This window comes from Rattus rattus, chromosome 17, assembly GCF_011064425.1.
Source record: "Rattus rattus isolate New Zealand chromosome 17, Rrattus_CSIRO_v1, whole genome shotgun sequence".
Lineage (NCBI taxonomy): Eukaryota > Metazoa > Chordata > Mammalia > Rodentia > Muridae > Rattus > Rattus rattus.
In genome coordinates, this window is record NC_046170.1 from 25,463,701 (window position 1) to 25,482,639 (window position 18,939).

Below are 18,939 nucleotides of genomic sequence, written 5' to 3' on the forward strand. Positions count from 1 at the left end.
CTGTTTTGGTCTCTGTGTGTACCTTATTTGTTGTGTTCATGCAGGCGTGCAGACACACAGACACACACACACACACACACACACACACACACACGTACATATATATGCATAATTTTTTTTCTTTTTTTTCGGAGCTGGGGACTGAACCCAGGGCTCTACCACTGAGCTAAATCCCCAACCCCCATAATTTTTTTTCAAAGCAGAGTTTTTCTGTATTTCCCTGGCTGTCCTGGAACTTGATTTATAGACCAGGCTGGCTTTGAACTCAGAGATCCACCAGCTTCTGCCTCCCAAGTAATGGGACTAAAAGGCAAGTACCAAAGGAGGGGTGTGTGTGTGTGTGTGTGTGTGTGTGTGTGTGTGTGTGTGTGTGTGTGTGTGTGTAAACACCAGTGTGTAAAACAACAGCACAGGTGAGATTGTTTAATAACCTGTTACGCCCACTGACTCGAGGGCAGCTTAGCACCATGCGGAGGCTCTGCGGAAGCGTGGGGCTAGGCAAGCCGGATGAGCAGGCCCTTCCCGCACAAGCAGGGACAGCCAGCTTTTTTTTTTTCCTGCTTTACTTCCTGTGGCCACTCTTTCTCACCCCTACATTTCTTACCCTGCATCCTAAAATTTTTGCATATGTCTTTCACATGCTCCTGAAAATCTAAATACACGCCACCTCACCAAGCTCACATGAATGCCGGTCAGCACATCTGGTCAGGACTTCAGAACACAAGCGCAGAGGTAACAGGGAAGGCCGCACAGACAGGTTCAAATCCTGACTCTGTCACCCGCTGGATGGCTTTCAGTAAGTCAGTCACTGTCTTTCTCCCCACCCACTTCTCCCTGCACCCCTCCGGTTTTCTGGGACAATATTCCATACTATAGTCTAAAACTCACTGTGTAACTCAGGCTTAAGTCAAACTCACAACAATGTGTCTGGGTCAGCTTTCCTAGAGCTGGGTTAAGGTGTGTGTGGTCCAGTGCAGCCACAGCATTTATCCCTTTTTTTAATTTTAATTTTATTTTATGTACATTGGTGCTTTGTGTTTTGCCTGCACCCATGTCAGTGTGGATGTGTGGTGTGTGTGGTGTGTGTATGGTGTGTGTATGGTGTGTGTGGTGTGTGTGGTGTCTGTATGGTGTGTGTGGTGTGTGTATGGTGTGTGTGGTGTGTGTGTGTCTGTGTGTGTCTGTGTGTGTCTGTGTGTGTGGTGTGTGTGTGTGTGTGTGTGTGTGTGATGTGTGTGTGTCTGTGTGTATGTGTGTGTGTGTGGTGTATGTGTGCGAGTGTGTGTGTGTGTGTGTGCATGTGTGTGTGTGTGTGTGTGTGTGTGTGTGTGTGTGTGTGTGTGTGTGTGTGGTGTGTGTGTGTGTGTGTGGTGTGTTTGTGTGTGTGTATGTGTGATTGTGTGTGTTGTGTTTGTGTGGTATTGTTGTGTGTGTGTGTGGTGTGATGTGTGTGTGTGTGTGTGGTATGTGTCTGTGTGTGTGGTGTGTGTGATATTGTGTGTGTGTGTGTGTTGTTTATGTGTGTAGTATGTGTATGTGTGTGTGTGGTGTGTATGTGTGTGTGTGGTGTGTGTAGTGTGTGTGTGTATAGTGTGATGTGTATGTGTATTTGTGTGTGTGTGTCTGTGTGTGTGTGGTGTGTGTGTGATATGAGCAAAGTACAATGAAAAATGTTTGAAAATGCTGTAAGTTACCTCATTATTTTATATGCTAAGTAACATTCTTAAAAGAGAAAAGAGATTTATTGTCAGATACGAATAGGAGAAGTCTTTCTTTTTCAAACTACATGGAAAATATGTTGAGATGCGCTGTTTTATGTTTGTGGTTTTCTAAGGGAAGGGGCTTCTTTGGGCTTACAGTTCTAGGGATCCATCATGGTATTAGCCAACAGCTGCAGGAGGGAGCTGCTTACAGAGTCCACAGTCAGGAAGCAGAGAGCAATAACATCTTTGTTTTTCAAGACGGGGTTTTCCTGCATGGCTCTAGCTGTCCTGGAACTCATTCTGTAGACCAGGCTATCCTTGAACTTAGAGATCTTCCTACCTCTGCCTCCCAAGTGGCTGGGATCAAAGGCATGTGCCACCATTGCCTGGCAAAAACTCTTTTTTCTTTAGATAGGATCTCATGCATTTCAGGCTGGCCTCCAACTCACCATGCAACTGGTGAACTTGAACTCCTAATTCTGCAACTTGTGCCTACCAAGTGCACTACCATAACCAGCTCAAAGTTATACGTTGTTTCAAGTTTAAAATGTTTATTATTATATGTGTGAGTGTAGACATGCACATATCAAGGCACACATACAGAGGTCAGAAAATAATTTCTGGGAATTAGTTCTCTCCACCATGGACTCTGAGACCCAAACTTAGGTCATCAGGCTAGCGCAGCAGGTGCCTATGCCACTGACTCATCTCACCAGCCCAAAATTCCATTTTCAAATAACCAACGGAAATAGTGATATCTAATATTCAGGAGGAGCAAAAGCAAACAAACAGGTAAGTAAATCGTGGGGACTATGGAGATAGCCCAGAGGTAAGAGTTCTTGCAATATAAACATGAAGACCTGAATTCAAATCAACACCTATGTAAAAACCAGGTGTGGCTTTGTATGCCTGAACCCCCAGCATTGGGAGACAGAGACAGGTGGTTCCCAAGAGCTTGCTGGCCAGCAGCCTAGCCAAAATGGTGACCTTCTGGTTCAGTGCAAGATCCAAGGGAACAAGTAAACAGTAATAGATGAGGCCATCAGGCATATTTCTCTGGCCTCGATACCTACATGCATAGATGTGGGCAGCCACACACTTACAGGCATGAGCTATAACCTCCTACACACAAATCAAAAGCTAACAGCTGTGTGAGAGCACGCAGGTAACCGATAGTCAGTATTAGTCTGTCTTTAAGTCCACAAATCTTCTCTTAAAAGCTGAGAAAACAGAAGCTCGGAGGGACTTTTCCAGCACTCCACAGGTGGCTATGAGCAACAGATCTACCACAACCAGTGGGAAAACTTCCCCAGGTTAGTAGCTTCCTGAAACCATCAAAGTTACTGTGTAACATGTATGCACATGTATGCACTCAAAGCAGCTCAACCCATCCCTAGTGATCAATGGGAGCCAGTAAGTTTCTTCCCCTATCAAGACTCACTGCTTGCCTCTGATCTCCCACTCAGCCAACACAAATCTGTTGATGTATCACATCTCTGTGGGAAGTTTAGCTGGAGGCTGTGGAGTATAGAAACATGAAAACCCCATGCTCCGTGGGATGACAAGTCACAAAGGCAGGCAGGAGCCAGAATGGGTGGCATCAAATGGTCGTCCAAGGATGAGGATTTGGGCATAAAGTATGCCCAATTCTCCTGGTCTGCCCTGCTGCTTCAGGCCGATCTCTAAGGAGCAAGACTAGGTCTTCAGGCTTCCACGTGAGTCACTAGAGGAATCTGAGAGCAGGGAGGCTGAGGCATTGATCCTCTGACCTCTCTTTTCAAAGATGTGGTTCCAATAGATTTATGTTCTTTGACTGAGGTCATAACCCGTGTGGGGACTCTACTGAGGATCCTGTTCCTTGCCCATGGTTTTTGCTGGCTTCCAGTCACACCCACTTTCCCTTCATTGTACCTGGGACGGGAGCAAGACCTTGACAGTCTCTTGGAGCTCTGCCATCCAGTATAGGGCCATCTGGCTGTTCATTAAATAATAATCCCCTCGTTCAATGTTTCTTATTAACCTCTGAGCATACAGGTCATTTCCTGTAAGCAGCTATGTTCCACTGACTTCCTTTTTTTTTTTTTTTTCTTTTTTTTTTTTTCGGAGCTGGGAACCGAACCCAGGGCCTTGCACTTGCTAGGCAAGTGCTCTACCGCTGAGCTAAATCCCCAACCCCCACTGACTTCCTTTTTAAAGGTGGCATGAAGAAGAAGACAGATTAGGAGACACTTGATATAAAGAGATAGTTATAAAACCAGAAGACAAGGAAAGGCTGGGGAGCTGGCTCAGTCAGTAAAGTGCTTGCCACAAAAGCCTAAGGACCTGTGGTTGGATCCCTAGTATCCCACAAAAGCCAGGGCTTTTCGTAAATGGTAGCACGTGCCAAGAAAGAATGATCCCTGGAACCTCCTGGACAGCTAGTCTAGCTGAATCAGAAAGTTCCAGGTTCAGTGACATACTCTTCTATTAAAAAAAAAAAAAAAAAGGTGGAGGTGTTGGGGAGATGGCTCAGTGGTTAAGGCACTTGTTACATAAGCAGGAATTCAGATCTACAGAGAAGGTGGAGACAGGATCTCCAGAGTAAGCTGGCTAGCTAGACTAGACATATCGGTGAACTCTGTGTTTGACTGAGAGACCTGACTCACAGAGTAAGATGCACAGCGATGTAGGAAGACCTGTACTATCAACCACAAGCACATGCATGTACCCACACATATACATGTAGAAAAGACACAAAACAAAACAAAAAGTAGAGGGGTGGTCAAGATGTTTCAGCAGGTAAAGGCTCTTATTGCTAAGCCTGAAGACTTGAGTCTGATCCCTAGAACTCACACATTAGGAGACAACCAATTCTCACACATTGACCTAGACCTCTACACTTGAGTCATGGCATATGCACACTTATACATATGTGTGCATGTGGTGTCTTAGTTAGGACTATTGCTGTGATGAAATGCCATAATCAAAGCAACCTGGGAAGGAAAGGGTTATTTTCTCACAGTTCCACAGAACAGTTCATTGTGGAAATGGCCATCTTACCAAAAGCAACCTACAGATTTAACACAATTCCCTTAAAAACACTAATACAATTCTATACAGACCTTGAAAAACAAACAAACAAACAAACAAACAAACAAACACTCAGGAGAGCTAAAACAATTCTGTACAGATAAAAGAACTTCTGGAGGTATCACCATCCCTGATTTCAAGCTGTACTACAGAACAATAGTAATAAAAACTGTATGGTATTGGCATAAAAAAGAGAAAAGTTAACCAATGGAATCGAGTCATATACCCAGAAATAAACCCACACACCTATGACACTTGATCTTTGACAAGGAAGCCAAAGTTATACAATGGAAATAAGAGAGCATCTTCAACAAAGGGTGCTGGTCCAATGGATGTCTGCATGTACAAGAATGCACATAGATCCATATTATAACCCTGCACAAACTCAAGTCCAAGTGGATCAAAGACCTCAGCATAAATCCAGATACACTAAACCTGACAGAAGATAAAGTGGAATCTCTCCATTCTCTACAGAGGAAACCCTAATGGCTAAGAAGCACTTAAAGAAGTGTTCAGCATCCTTAGCCATCAGGGAAATGCAAATCAAAATGACTCTGAGATTCCACCTCACACCAATGAGAATGGCTGAGATCAAAAGCTCAGGAGACAGTTCATGCTGACAAGGATGTGGAATAAGGGGGACACTCCTCCATTGCTGGTGGGAGTGCACATTTGTACAGTCCCTTTGGAAATCAATTTGGTGGTTTTTCAGGAAACTGGGACTAGATCTACCTCAAGATCCAGCTATACCACTTGTGGGCATATACCCAAAAGATGCTCCACCATATCACAAGGACACGTGTTCCACTATGCAGCTTTATTCATACTAGCCAGAAGCTGGATTCAACCTAGGTGTTCCTCAACTGAAGATGGATAAGGAAAATGTGATACATTTACACAGTGGAGTACTACTCATGACATCCGCAGGCAAATAGATGGAACTAGAAAAGATCATCCTGCGTGAGGTAACCCAGACCCAGAAAGACAAACATGGTATGTACTCATACGTGCATGTTGGAAGTAAAGGAGAACTATGCTAAAATCCACAGACCCAACGAAATAAGTAACAAGGAAGGTTCAAAGAGGGACGCGTGGATCTCAGAGGGGAAAATAGATCAGATATTGCAGGTGGAGGGGGAAAGGGTGTTTGGTAGGGAGGGAGGGGAAATAGGAACAGGATGGATCAGGTTGGGGCAGAATGTAGGGAGACAGTATTTGGAGAAACAACAGGAATGGGAGGGGCTTCCTAGAAACCTAGGGCAATGGAAGCTCACAGGAATATGAGGGTGATCCTAGCTACGACTCCTACAGATGAAAGATATGGAGCCTGAACCAACTGTCTTCTGTAACAAGGCAAGACTTCCAATGGAGGGATTAGGACACCAACGCAGGCACAAAACCTTCAACCTACAGTTTGCCCTGCCCAGAAGACGTTCAAGGGTAAAGACGGAGCAGAGACTGAGGGAAAGGCCAGCCAATGACTGGTCCATCTTGAGAATCCTAACATAAGAGGAAACCCAACCCTGACACTGTCAATGATATTCTACTATACCTGCAGTCATGAGCCCAGCATAACCATCATCAGAGAGGCTTCACCCAGCAACTGACTGAAACAGATGCAGAGACCCACAGCCAAATAATAGGCGGAGCTTGGGGAATCCTATGGAAGAGGGGGAGGAAGGATTGAAGGAGCCAAAGGGGCCAGGGACATCACAGGAAGAGCTACAGAATTAACTAACCTGCAGCCACAGGGGCTCACAGAGGCTGAACTGCCAACCAGAGAGCATGAATGGGACTGACCTAGGCCCTCTGCATGCATGTAACAGCTGTGTAGCCCAGTCTTCATTGGGACTCCTAAAGTGGGAGCAGGGGCTGTCTCTGACTCTGTGCCTGCCTCTGGGACCTTTCCCCTAACTGGGCTGCCTCAGCAGAAGATGAGTCTAGTCTCAACTGCAACTTGATATGCCAACACCGGTTGATATCCATGGGAGGCCTCCCCTTTTCTGAAGAGAAAGGGAGAAGGAGAGGATGGGGAGTAGAGGACGGAAAAGGACTGGAAGAAGAGGAAGGAGGGAAACTGTGGTTGGGATGTAAAGTAAATTAATTAATTTAAAAAACAAGCAGTGAGGGCAAGAACTCAAGGAGGGCAAGACCTGAGGGAGAGGCCATAGAGGAGTATTTCTTACTGGCTTGTTTCACATGGCTTCCTCAACCTGCTTTTTTAATAAAGATTTATTTATTTATTTTATGTATATGAGTACACTGTAGCTGTCTTCAAACACATCAGAAAAGGGAATCTGATCAAATTACAGATGTGAGCCATCATGTGGTTGCTGGGAACTCAGGACCTCTGGGAGAGCAGTCAGTGCTCTTAACCGCTGAGTCACCTCTCTAGCCCTCAGCCTGCTTTCTTATACAACCCAAAACCAGAAGCCCAGGGATGGAACCACCCACAATGGGCTGGACCCGCCCCCACGATTCACTAAGAAAATGTCCTACAGGCTTGCCCACAGCCCAATCTTTTTTTTTTTTTTTAAGATTTATTTATTTATTTTATATATATATATATATATATATAAATACACTGTAGCTGTCTTCAGATACACCAGAAGAGGGCATCAGACCTTATTACAGATGGTTGTAAGCCACCATGTGGTTGCTGGGATTTGAACTCAGGACCTCTGAGCGAACAGTCAGTGCTCTTAACCACTGAGCCATCTCTCCAGCTCCTCCACAGCCCAATCTTATAGAGGCATTTTTTTTTAAAAGCGTGTGCCACCATGCCCAGCAAGACAGACATGTTCTTTTAAAGATTTTATTTATTTTTTTATATATAAGTACACTGTAGCTGTCTTCAGACACACCAGAAGTGGGCATCAGATCTCATTACAGATGGTTGTGAGCCACCATGTGGTTGCTGGGATTTGAACTCAAGACTTCTGAAAAAGCAGTCAGTGCTCTTAACCGCTGAGCCATCTCTCTAGCCCAAGGCAATTTTTTTTTTTTTCCTTTTTTCTTTTTTTCGGAGCTGGGGACGGAACCCAGCTAGGCAAGCGCTCTGCCACTGAGCTAAATCCCCAACCCCCCCAAGGCAATTTCTTAATTGAGGTTCCCTTCTCTCAGATGATCTCAGTATGTGTCAAGTTAACATAAAAACTATTTTGTACACATGCACATACAACTAAATTGTTAAACTATACATTTATATATTAAATACACATATGTTTACTATTATATATAAATATATAAAAATTAATATATTAAATATTTAATTATATATATATATATATATATATATATATATGACAGTGGGAGCCCATGCATATATTCTTTGTCTCAAAAAAAAAGGAAAAAAGCTTAAAAAATATGTATACATGAAATAAAGTAGAGGGACTAAAGAGATTGTTCAACAGTTAATAACACTGGTTGCTCTTCCAGTTCAATTCCTTGCACCAGCATGGCAGCTCACAACCATCTGTGGCTATAGTCCCAGGGTATCCAATGTCTTCAGTATGCACTGTACACAAATGGTACACAGGTATAAATTCAGGCGAACTCCTAAACTCACATAATAATTTTGGCGAGGGGATTTCAAGACAGAGTTTCTCTGTGTGGCCTTGACTGTGCTGGAACTCACTCTGTAGACCAGGCTGGTCTCAAACTCACATAGATCCAAACTGCCTCTATCTCCCAAGCGCTCTTCCTTCCTTCCTTCCCTCCAACCCTGCTTTGAGACGAGATTCTAACTCATGGCAATTCAACTGCCTCGGCCTCTTGTGTGCTGGAATTACAGGTATGAGTTTGAGCACTCTTCTTCTGCAGATGGGCTTACATCCTGAGAAATCCTCCATTCCCACAGAGCATTCGTGACTGTGCTAGGTTATGGGTACTCAATCACCTACTGTGTAGACTCCAGGTTAGCTTACTGTTTGATAGCCAGTTAGACATTAGCAGGATGAAAGGACACTGGGATGGGTCCATTTCTCAGTCAAAAGGTTCTAAAGCCAAAGAGAAAAAGCAGGATTCGGTAACTGAGCAGAGAAATGGGACCCGAGTCATCTCTGGCTCTGGGAAGGGACATGATATGCCTAACTGCCTGATCCTTGTTTACTGATAACTAGTCCCAGTCCCAGAAGCCCCAGGTATGTCCATCTTTGGCTGCCATGGATAGCATTAAAGCAGACCAGCACAAAAATCACAAACATTCTTAAAGCAGTGAGGGGTTTTGTTTGTTTTGCCTTTTAGATTTTTTGTTGGTAACTCAACTGCACGGTTCTCAAGCGTGAACTTTGTAGATGATGAAATTGTACTGCAACATCAAAGGATTGGGCTCACCTGCAGGAAACCTTTCAAGATTACTACACAGCAGACAGCTTCCTGGATGAAGAACAAGTACATCCCATCACCCCCTTCAGTGTCAGTCCAAATGGGCTTTTCAATGACCCCCAGAAAAACTGTCTGCCCTTAGAAAATTTGCCTAAACTAAGGGGACAACGGCCTCTTTGCCCACTGTCCACTCTCAGTCCTTGAGATTGTTTGGCTCTGTAATATTTTTGTTATTAGTCTGTAATAAGATACCTCTCTTTGACATTACATTCTCTGCTTCATCTGAATTCTACAGTGGAGATCAAAAGGACCAAGGAAGTAAGGGGAGTGCAGTCAGGGGTCTCAGTGGCAACACTGCTTAGCCAGTAGTAGTATGGTGTAAGCTTTAAAACACTGTGTTTTCAGGTAGGTCTTACTACTCAAGATATCTGGGGCCAGGAGAGAAGCACAAAGGCATCCTGTGGGATCAGGAGCGACAGGACCAAATTATTCCCACTACCTCAGCTGACACTAAGCCAACTGCCAGTTGTATGAATGAGATTAGGTTAGGCCATCAGGTTCCATTTGACTTAGACCAGACTACCCCAGGAAGTATGAGAAGTAAACATTTGGCTTAAGTTCTTGAATTGTGAGGCTGTTTGTTGTACAGTAAGAAGTTAGCTAATATACTTCTCCATGATTGAACTCCTATAACCTTCATAGGGTCTGCCTCACATAGTCCAGCCTGTTCCACCTGGTTTATCAATAGACTGAAGTGGAGCCCCACAGCTACACTAAGCTCTCTTCTTGCTGCACACCACACTTTGTTAGACAGCTTGAGTTTCTTCTGTTTTTTGTCAGTCCTGGAGACTGAACTCAGAGCATATTTACAATAACGAAACAGTCTACTAACCTACATTTATTTTATTTCTGTAGTGCTAGGGATCCAATTCATAGTCTTACACATGCCACACAAAAGTTGTCCCAGGAAATTATGACTGTAGTCTTTTATTCCCTTGATTTTTATAAATTTATTTTATGTGTATGAATGCTTTGCCTGCCTGTATAAATGTGCACAAGTGTATGCCTGGTGCCCACAGAGGTCAGAAAGAGGAGGTAGATCCCCTGGAACTGGATGGTTATGAGTGCCGTGTAGGTACTATGAATTGAACTCAGGTCCGCTGTAAGAACAGCCAGTGATCTTAACAGCTGAACTGTCTCTTTAGCCCTAAAACAGTGAAGATTAAAAAGGGGCTTTAAGGGCTGGAGAGATGGCTCAGCGGTTAAGAGCACCCGACTACTCTTCCAGAGGTCCTGAGTTCAATTCCCAGCAACCACATGGTGGCTCACAACCATCTGTAAAGAGATCCGATGCCCTCTTCTGGTGTGTCTGAGGACAGCTACAGTGTACTTATATTTAATAAATGAATAAATCTTTTTAAAAAAAGGGGGGGCTTTAAACACTTGCTTATCTGCATGAGGCTGGGTTCATTCCTGCATAAAGCAAAAGAGAGACAGTCCCAAAGTGTACACAGGTCATAAAACACATGGAAACCTCATATATTGATGACGGAAGTATAAAACCACTTCAGAAATTAGCCCCAGCTACCCTAAAACTCACTCTGTAGATCAGGCTGGCCTCCACAGAAATCTGCTTGCCTTTGCCTCCCTAGTGCTGGGATTAAAGGTGTGTGCCACCACATCCAGCTTAATTGACAATTTCAAAGAATAAATTTATACATATCTTAGTCCACCTATAACATTCCTGTTCATAGGTTTTTACCTAAGAAATGAAAACCTATAGCCATTAAAAAATGTATACAAATGCCCACAACCAATCTAAACTGGAAACAAACCTAAATGTTTATCTATAGGAGAATGGTGGTGCTGTGATGTAATGAAATACAGTAAAGTAGTAAATAAACTATAAACTAAGTAGCTATAAATACAGACAACAGTGCTCGCTTCGGCAGCACATATACTAAAATAAATACAGACAACAATATGCACGGACTGTAAAAACATGCTGACTGAAGGCCAGCCATATACACTATCCCATTTGTAGATTCCAGCTACCTGAAGGACAGACAGACAAACCTTACAGTGACAGCTGCCCAGTTCCATGATGGTAGATAAGGTTAGAGTGAACCAGGAGAAAACACGAGGAAACCACCTATGGGGCTACGTAGGCATTTGTATGCCTTGAGATTCTATAGTTAAAGTTACATGGTGATAAATGTGTGTGTGTGTGTGTGTGTGTGTGTGTGTGTGTGTGTGTGTGTGTGTGAAAACTCATTAGACGAAAAATTGAGATTTGTGGGTTTGTTTAACTGTATGTGAATTACTCCTTGATTTTCTTTGGTTATGTAGCTCAGACTAGACTCAAACTCACAATAGTCCTCCTGCCTCAGCCTTCTGGGTGCTGGGATTACAGGTATGGGCTGTACAGGTACAGGCTTCAGGAGGATGAAAACTGGCACCACATAAGGATTAAACTAGTGGGGCTCGGTGATGGGGCACGGGGTATGGCAGGGGAACTGAGAGAGTTAAAGGTCAATCTAAGCTACAGGGTGAGCCTTCCTAAAAGGCTCTAAAGAAGAAGGAAGGAAAAGAAGAAGGACATTGATGATATATATGGAATAATTTATATGTATGTAATTCCAAATGAGAAAGGCACCATCTACAAGTTGGGGTTGAACATGATGAAAACTCTGATCTTGGCAGTCCAGTAAAGAAATAAGCACATCGGTTCAATGCCATAAAACACTGGACTCAAGCCAGCACAGTGGTGCACACCTTTATCCCCACCCCCACGCTAGGGGCTAGAGGAAGGCCAATTTCTGTGAATTCTAGGTCAACCTGGTTTACATAGTAAGACTGTCAAAAAAAAAAAAAAAGGCTAGGTTGGGGGTTGGGGAGATGGCTCGCTCAGTTTAAAGCTCCTGCCATGAAATCTGAGGACCTGGACCTGAGTTCAGATCCCCAGAATCCACAAAGCTAGACTTGGTAGTACTATAATCCCAGAACTCCTTTAGGGGGTCTAGGAGACGGAGACAGGAGAATCCTCAGAAGTTTGTGGCATTTGTAACAGTGACCCTGTCTCAAGCAAGGTGAAAGACAAGAACCAACACTACAGGTTGGCCTCTGACCTCCACATGTGCCATGGCACTCCACACACACAAGCGCACACACACACACACACACACACACACACACACACACACACACACACACACACACACACGTTGGGCAGCCTAACTTACTTACGTAAGTTCCGAGTCAATGTTTATCCTGTCTCAAAAAATAAGGTAGAAGGCACTGAAGAAATGACCCCTGTCCCACATAAGCCACGGGTCTGGCTTCCAGTTTATGAGGGGGAGCCACTCTGGGGAGGGAGCACATAGCTCACTGGTAGAACACATTCTCCTTCCGAAAAAGCTTCCCTCTGCAAAGCAGCGCAAGCCCCCACACAATTGCATATCTTCAATATAAAATCTGTCTGGAATAGGTAAATCAAAAGAAGTGAAATGTTCTGAACCTTGAGCTGCAATACTACACTACATAATACTACATATTTAGTCATCATGGATAAAAACCTAAACCTAGCTGATACTTGTTCACACAGTTAAAATATGGCTAAGTGCAGGGGTCGGTTCTCACACTCACCCCACTTAATCTCTCTGCAACATTGGATGGACTTCCCACCCTCCTTGGCAGTTTTCTTTTCCCGCCTGCTAGACCATAAATGTGTCCTGATTTTGCTCCCGTTTCTCTGGCAGCTCCCCAGACCCTTGCTAGTTTCTCCTGATAACCAATGTAACTACCACAGCTCAGGCCCAGCCCATTTCTCTTTTCTGTTTATATTTGCTTGGTGATTCTACCAAGTCTCATGACTTTAAATACCATCTATTCCCTAGTGACTGCTAAAGTCTGCTAGATCATTTGCTTGGAGTCCAGACCAGTATAATCAACTACCTATCTGACCTCTCCATCTGAATGTTTAATATGGATCTGAAACTTCAAACATCCAGAACGAAACACTGATATTTCTATTTGTTCCACGGTGACTTCATCACTTACACTGGTAACACAAATGTTCAATGGCTCAAGCCAAAACCTTGGAGTTATCCTTGTTTCCTCACACTTGATATCTGATCCATCAACACATCTTTTGTCAACTGTCTTCCTAAAACCAAGTGCTTTTCACTTTCTGTCACCATCACCTAAGTTCAAGTGGCCACTTCTACATTTCTGTAATAGCCTAACTGGCTCCCAGCTTCCAATCTATCTCCCTACACTGCACCTGCAATCCACTCACACAGCACCAAGAGTGATCTGACTCAAGTGTCATTCAGATCAAGTTACTTGGCCAAAGGCTTTCTCGTGTGGAATAAGAACAAAACTCTTCCACTGACCTACAAAGCCCTACACGAACTGTCTGCCCCCTCCTGCTGCCTACTTTATCTTATGACCTTATCCACCAAGACAGACGTAATGGTTCACTGCTGTGTATATCTCAACATGCTGGTTAGTTGTCTCATGACCATTACAATTGAGATATACTTTACCGAACAGAAATCCACTTGCCTCCTGCTTTCTTCCAAGGCCTCTCAAGTATGGTCTTTTTTCTATTTCTGTAGTACTAAGGAAATTGGCCCTAAAGTCTCATATATGACAGGTAAGTAAGTATTCTATCTTTTAGCGATTTCCCAAGATTTTAAACACAGACCTATAAGAACAGGTTTGTGGTTATATTGTTGCTGCTGTTGCTTTACCTAACAATCTGCTAGAATTTATGCTCCCTGGGAACAAGTAATTTTGGGGGCTTGGAGGGGTCTATTTTTCCAATGTTTTATCACTGATACCTAGTATATAATACATGTTTAATATTTTCTGAAGGGCTGGAGAGATGGTTCATTGGTTAAAAGCATTGACTGCTTTTCCAGAGGTCCTGATTTCAATTGCCAGCAACCACATGGTGGCTCACAACCATCTGTAATGGGATTTGATGCCTTTTTCTGGTGTGTCTGAAGACAGCTACCCTGTACTCATATAAATAAAATAAACCTTAAAAATTTTTTCTAAAAAAAAAAAAGAGAGAGAAAAATTTCAGATCTTGTTTCTACATAATCGAAACACCAAGATACATTTATTGATCTAATAAAAACTGTATTCAGATTGGCTGGAGAAATGTCTCACTGGTTAAAAGCCCTTGCAGAGGGCCTGGGTTCAATTCCCAGCATCCTCATGGTCACTTAAAACAACTGTAACTCCAGTTTCAGGGAATCTGACAATGCCCTCTTTTGACCTCCTAGGGCACCAGGCATGCTCATGGTAGACATAAATACATGTATGCAAAATATTTGCACATAAAATTAATAAATGTAGTCAGATGTGACAGTGTACACCTTTAATCTCAGTAGTCAGGAAACAAGGGCAAGAGGACCTTTGTGAGTTCAAGAGGCTAGCCAGGGTTACAGTGATCCTGTTTCTTTCTTTCTCTCTTTTCTTTCTTTCTTTTTTTTTTTATCCTCCCCCTTTTTTTTTTTTTTTTTTTTGATTTATTTATTTATGTATGTGAGTAAACTGTCGATGTCTCAGACACCCCAGAAGAAAGAGGGCATCTGATCCCATTACAGATGGTTGTGAGCCACCATGTAGTTGCTGGGAGTTGAACTCAGGACCTCTGAAAGAGCTGTCAGTGCTCTTAACCACTGAGCCAGCTCTCCAGCCCCGAGACCCTGTTTCAAAACACATAAATCAACAACAAAAAACCCATGTAAATAAATAAATAAATAAATCTAAAAACAATGTATATAGAGATGGGCATGGTAGTTCATCCCTGTAATCATAGTACCTGAGAAGCTGAGGCAGGAGGATTTTGAGTACTAGGCCAACCTAGACTACATATTGAGACCCTATCTAAAAGACAAACAGAAGAAAAGCTATACATAATTTAGTAGGGTCTTGGGATGTATCCAGGTATAACTAAGAGATCTCTAGCTACAAAATCCGTTATGAGGCTGATACACAGTACAGTACCTGAGTAGCATGGGTGAAACATTGGTTTGATTCCCACTAACACTGCAAGTAGGTGTGGTGGCTTAATCCTAGAATTTAGGAGGCAGACACACAAGAATCAGAAGTTCAAAGTCCACCTCGTCAACACAATGAGTTCTAGGCCAGCCTAGATTCCAAGAGACCTTGCCTTAAAAAAGGAGAAAGAGAGGGAGAGAGAGGGAAGGAGGAGGACAGAGGGGGAGGGAGAGAAAGACAGAGTTCCAAGGGACATGCACCTCTGGGAAAAAGACGAGGCAGGAGATTTCCTGTTAGGCTTGGACGTTCATGCCTGTATCCTAAATACTCAGTGCCACGATAAATCTTTGTCTCAAGAAAAACAAGGGAGTTGGTTCACTCAGTCTGCAAAGTAACTTCTAGATAATAATGAAGGGACCTGCACTTAGATTCCCAACACCCATGGAAAAAGCTGTGGGGAGGGGGTACCCAGTAAGCCCCTTTGCTAATACCAGTGCTGAGGAATCAGAGGCAGGAAGACTTGTGGCTTACTGGCTGGCTAATCTAGCCAAATTTGTGACCTCTAGGTTCAGTGAGAGAACATGTCTCAATAAAAAAAAAAGGGGGGCAGAGAGAGAGTGAATGAGGGACAACTGTTACCAATCTCTGGCTTCTACACACCCACACACACACACACACACACACACACACACACACACACACACACCACACACACACACACACACACACACACACACACACACACACACACACACACACACACACACACACATACACACACACACATACACACACACACACACACACCACACACACACACACACACACACACCACACACACACACACACACACACACACACACACACACACACACACACACACACACACACACATACACACACACACACACACACACACACACACACACACACACACACACACACACACACACACACACACACACACACACACACACACCACACACACACACACACACACACACACACACACACACACACACACACCACACACCACACACACACACACACACACACACACACACACACACACACACACCACACACACACACACACACACACGTTTATGTCATTAGCTTGAGGCTTGAGTAGTTACTGGCTCAGGAAAGCAAACAAGCCTCAGATGGCAGCAAACTGAGGCCTGGGAAGAGGAGCTGCCAGCCCTATTTGGAGGACCACAGTAGATAGATAGTAGGTAGGCCGTGTTCAAATGTAAAAGGAAGGAAAGTAACAGTGACCCAAACAAATGCTAGTGACTCAAATTTAACCAGTTTAAAAGAAACATAGCAACAATGCAGCCTCCCTGCCCCTCTCTTCACGGTCTGTCACCACACCCCATCAACAGTGATTCTGAGGTCACTTGAATCACCCACTGTTTTTCCTGTCCTGAATATTAACATAACCCCATCCCCTAGGTAAGCCCCACATTTCTTGTCAACACAGCTACTCAGTGGGGCAGGACACTTTCCATCTCGCTACCTTCCCACTTTGCCTTATACATACATGCCCCCAGGCTGGCCACTGTCAGGCTCCTTCAGTTCCTCTGTGAGAGGCTGGAAGGTTCTAACTCCTCCTGGCTAACTCCTCAGAACTGTCAGGTCTTCACTTAAGCACCACCTCCTCTGAGAGCCTGTGTCCTTGGCTAAGTGATTCTGCTCAGTGTTCCCACAGCAACCTGGGCTTTGGCAATCTCAGTGCCCACATGCCAACTCTCTAATGTATGTTAGGAGGGCAAGATAGGGCTTCTCTCACACACTGCTGCATTTCCACACAGCACAGCTTCTGAAGGAGTCCAGGCTGCAGAATGTTCAGTCACGGAATGAACACAGGAACGAATGGATGCGAGAATGAATTAAGTCAGGCCCAAGCCTGTAAGGAAGCTCCTAATTTCGTCTGTGTCTTTCTGGTTTTAGACAAATGATTATTTTTACATCTTAAGAGTGTATGCTGGGCTGGCAAGATTGGCTAAAAGTGCTTGTTGTCAAGCCTGACAACCTGAGTCCAATCCCTGGGGCCCGGCCCACGTGGCCAAAGAAGAGAACTGACTCTGACAGTCTTCTGAGCACCACACAAAAATGTGGTATGTGTGCATACACACACATTAAAAAATGTACTTAATGAAAAGAAAGAAGCTGAATTTTTTAGAGTGTAAACTACCTAAAGTATCATCTCACTTAAATAATACTGTAATAATTCTTACCCTAAGGAATGCCACGGTTTAACATCCAGTCCAAAGAAAATCTTCAATATAGCATTCTTGAGGACAGTAAGAGATTTAAAGAGGGAGAGAGAGAGAGAGAGAGAGAGAGAGAGAGAGAGAGAGAGAGAGAGAGATAGCAGTGCCAAGCCTGCCTCGCACGTGTCTCTGAGGCTGCTAACTCCTTCGCCGTTGTGCTGAGCTCACTGAAGAGTCGCCATGAGCAAAGCCCACCCTCCCGAACTGAAAAAGTTTACGGACAGGAAGTTGTCATTGATGTTAAACGGCGGCAGGCGTGTACGAGGAAGACTGCGGGGCTGTGATCTCTTTATGAACCTTGTGATTGATGGGTGTGTGGAGATGGTAAACAGAGGGCAACAGAACAACATCGGGACGGTGCTCATCCGAGGAAACCGCATCATCGTGTTAGAAGTCTTGGAAAGAGTCAAGTGTATAGCTCATGTGATGACACTGAGTTCCATCCTCAGTATCGACACAAATGGGAGAATAAAAAACACAAAACATAAAAAGTCTAGTTTTTCATTTTTTAAAAAACCAGAAATCTGTTGGGTACCATCTGACTTTTAGCAACAGTCACATGGCAAAATTTAATTAGGAATGTACCTCTGATGCTCCCCTAGCCTTTCTTATAAACCCTTTCATGTCCAGAATTGAGCCAGTATGATAGACAGGCCAAAAAAAAGAAAAAAAACAAAACAAAACAAAACTTAGGGCTGAACCCCCAAAACAGAGACAACCGCACCTCATCATAAGTGCTTGGGCCAGGGAAAAACACAGCTTCTGATCTCTGACTGAGTTCAAAGCCAGGGCTGGCAGACAACTGGTAGTTAGTCTGAAATGCTAGCATGAATGCCTTCAGAGAGAGGGAGAATGCTTTTCACCAACAATTATGTTCTGACTGAAAACCAAGAGATGAAGCTAGGCATGGCGACGTACAACTATAATACCAGCCCTTAGGAGGCTGAGGCAAGAGTTTTAGGCCAGCCTTCGCCACACAGCAAAACTAGACTCATTAAAAAATGAAATCGGGGGGTTGGGGATTTAGCTCAATGGTAGAGCGCTTGCCTAGCAAGCGCAAGGCCCTGGGTTCGGTCCCCAGCTCTGAAAAAAAAATAAAATAAAATAAAAAATTTAAAGCAAAAGGGAAGGAAGTGGAAAGGAAGAAACTGAGTCTTACCAATCTGTTACCACAAATATTGTTTACCTGAACAGTGCCTTCACTGACTCTGTGCATGGTCACATATTTCCGTCTTCCCACTAGGAGCAAACCCAAAAGCAGGACAAAGAGATGTTATCCCTAGCTCCACTAGTTGACAGGGCAGTCAACTTGCTGGGTGGCCAACATGGGATCAGAGCAGAGGCACCAGCTTCCCACTCTATCCATCTGTATACAGGCCCACTGCCTAGACTGGTGACCTATTCTGTGAAACACAGCTAACTAGCTACCCTATGTACACAGCCAGCTACCCTATGCACAAAAGGTCAGCCAACTGGGTCATAAAGGAGAAGTAAGTGTTAACATGCATGTGTAACCATGGATACATTGGTTACTATTAGGTTGCAGAGCAT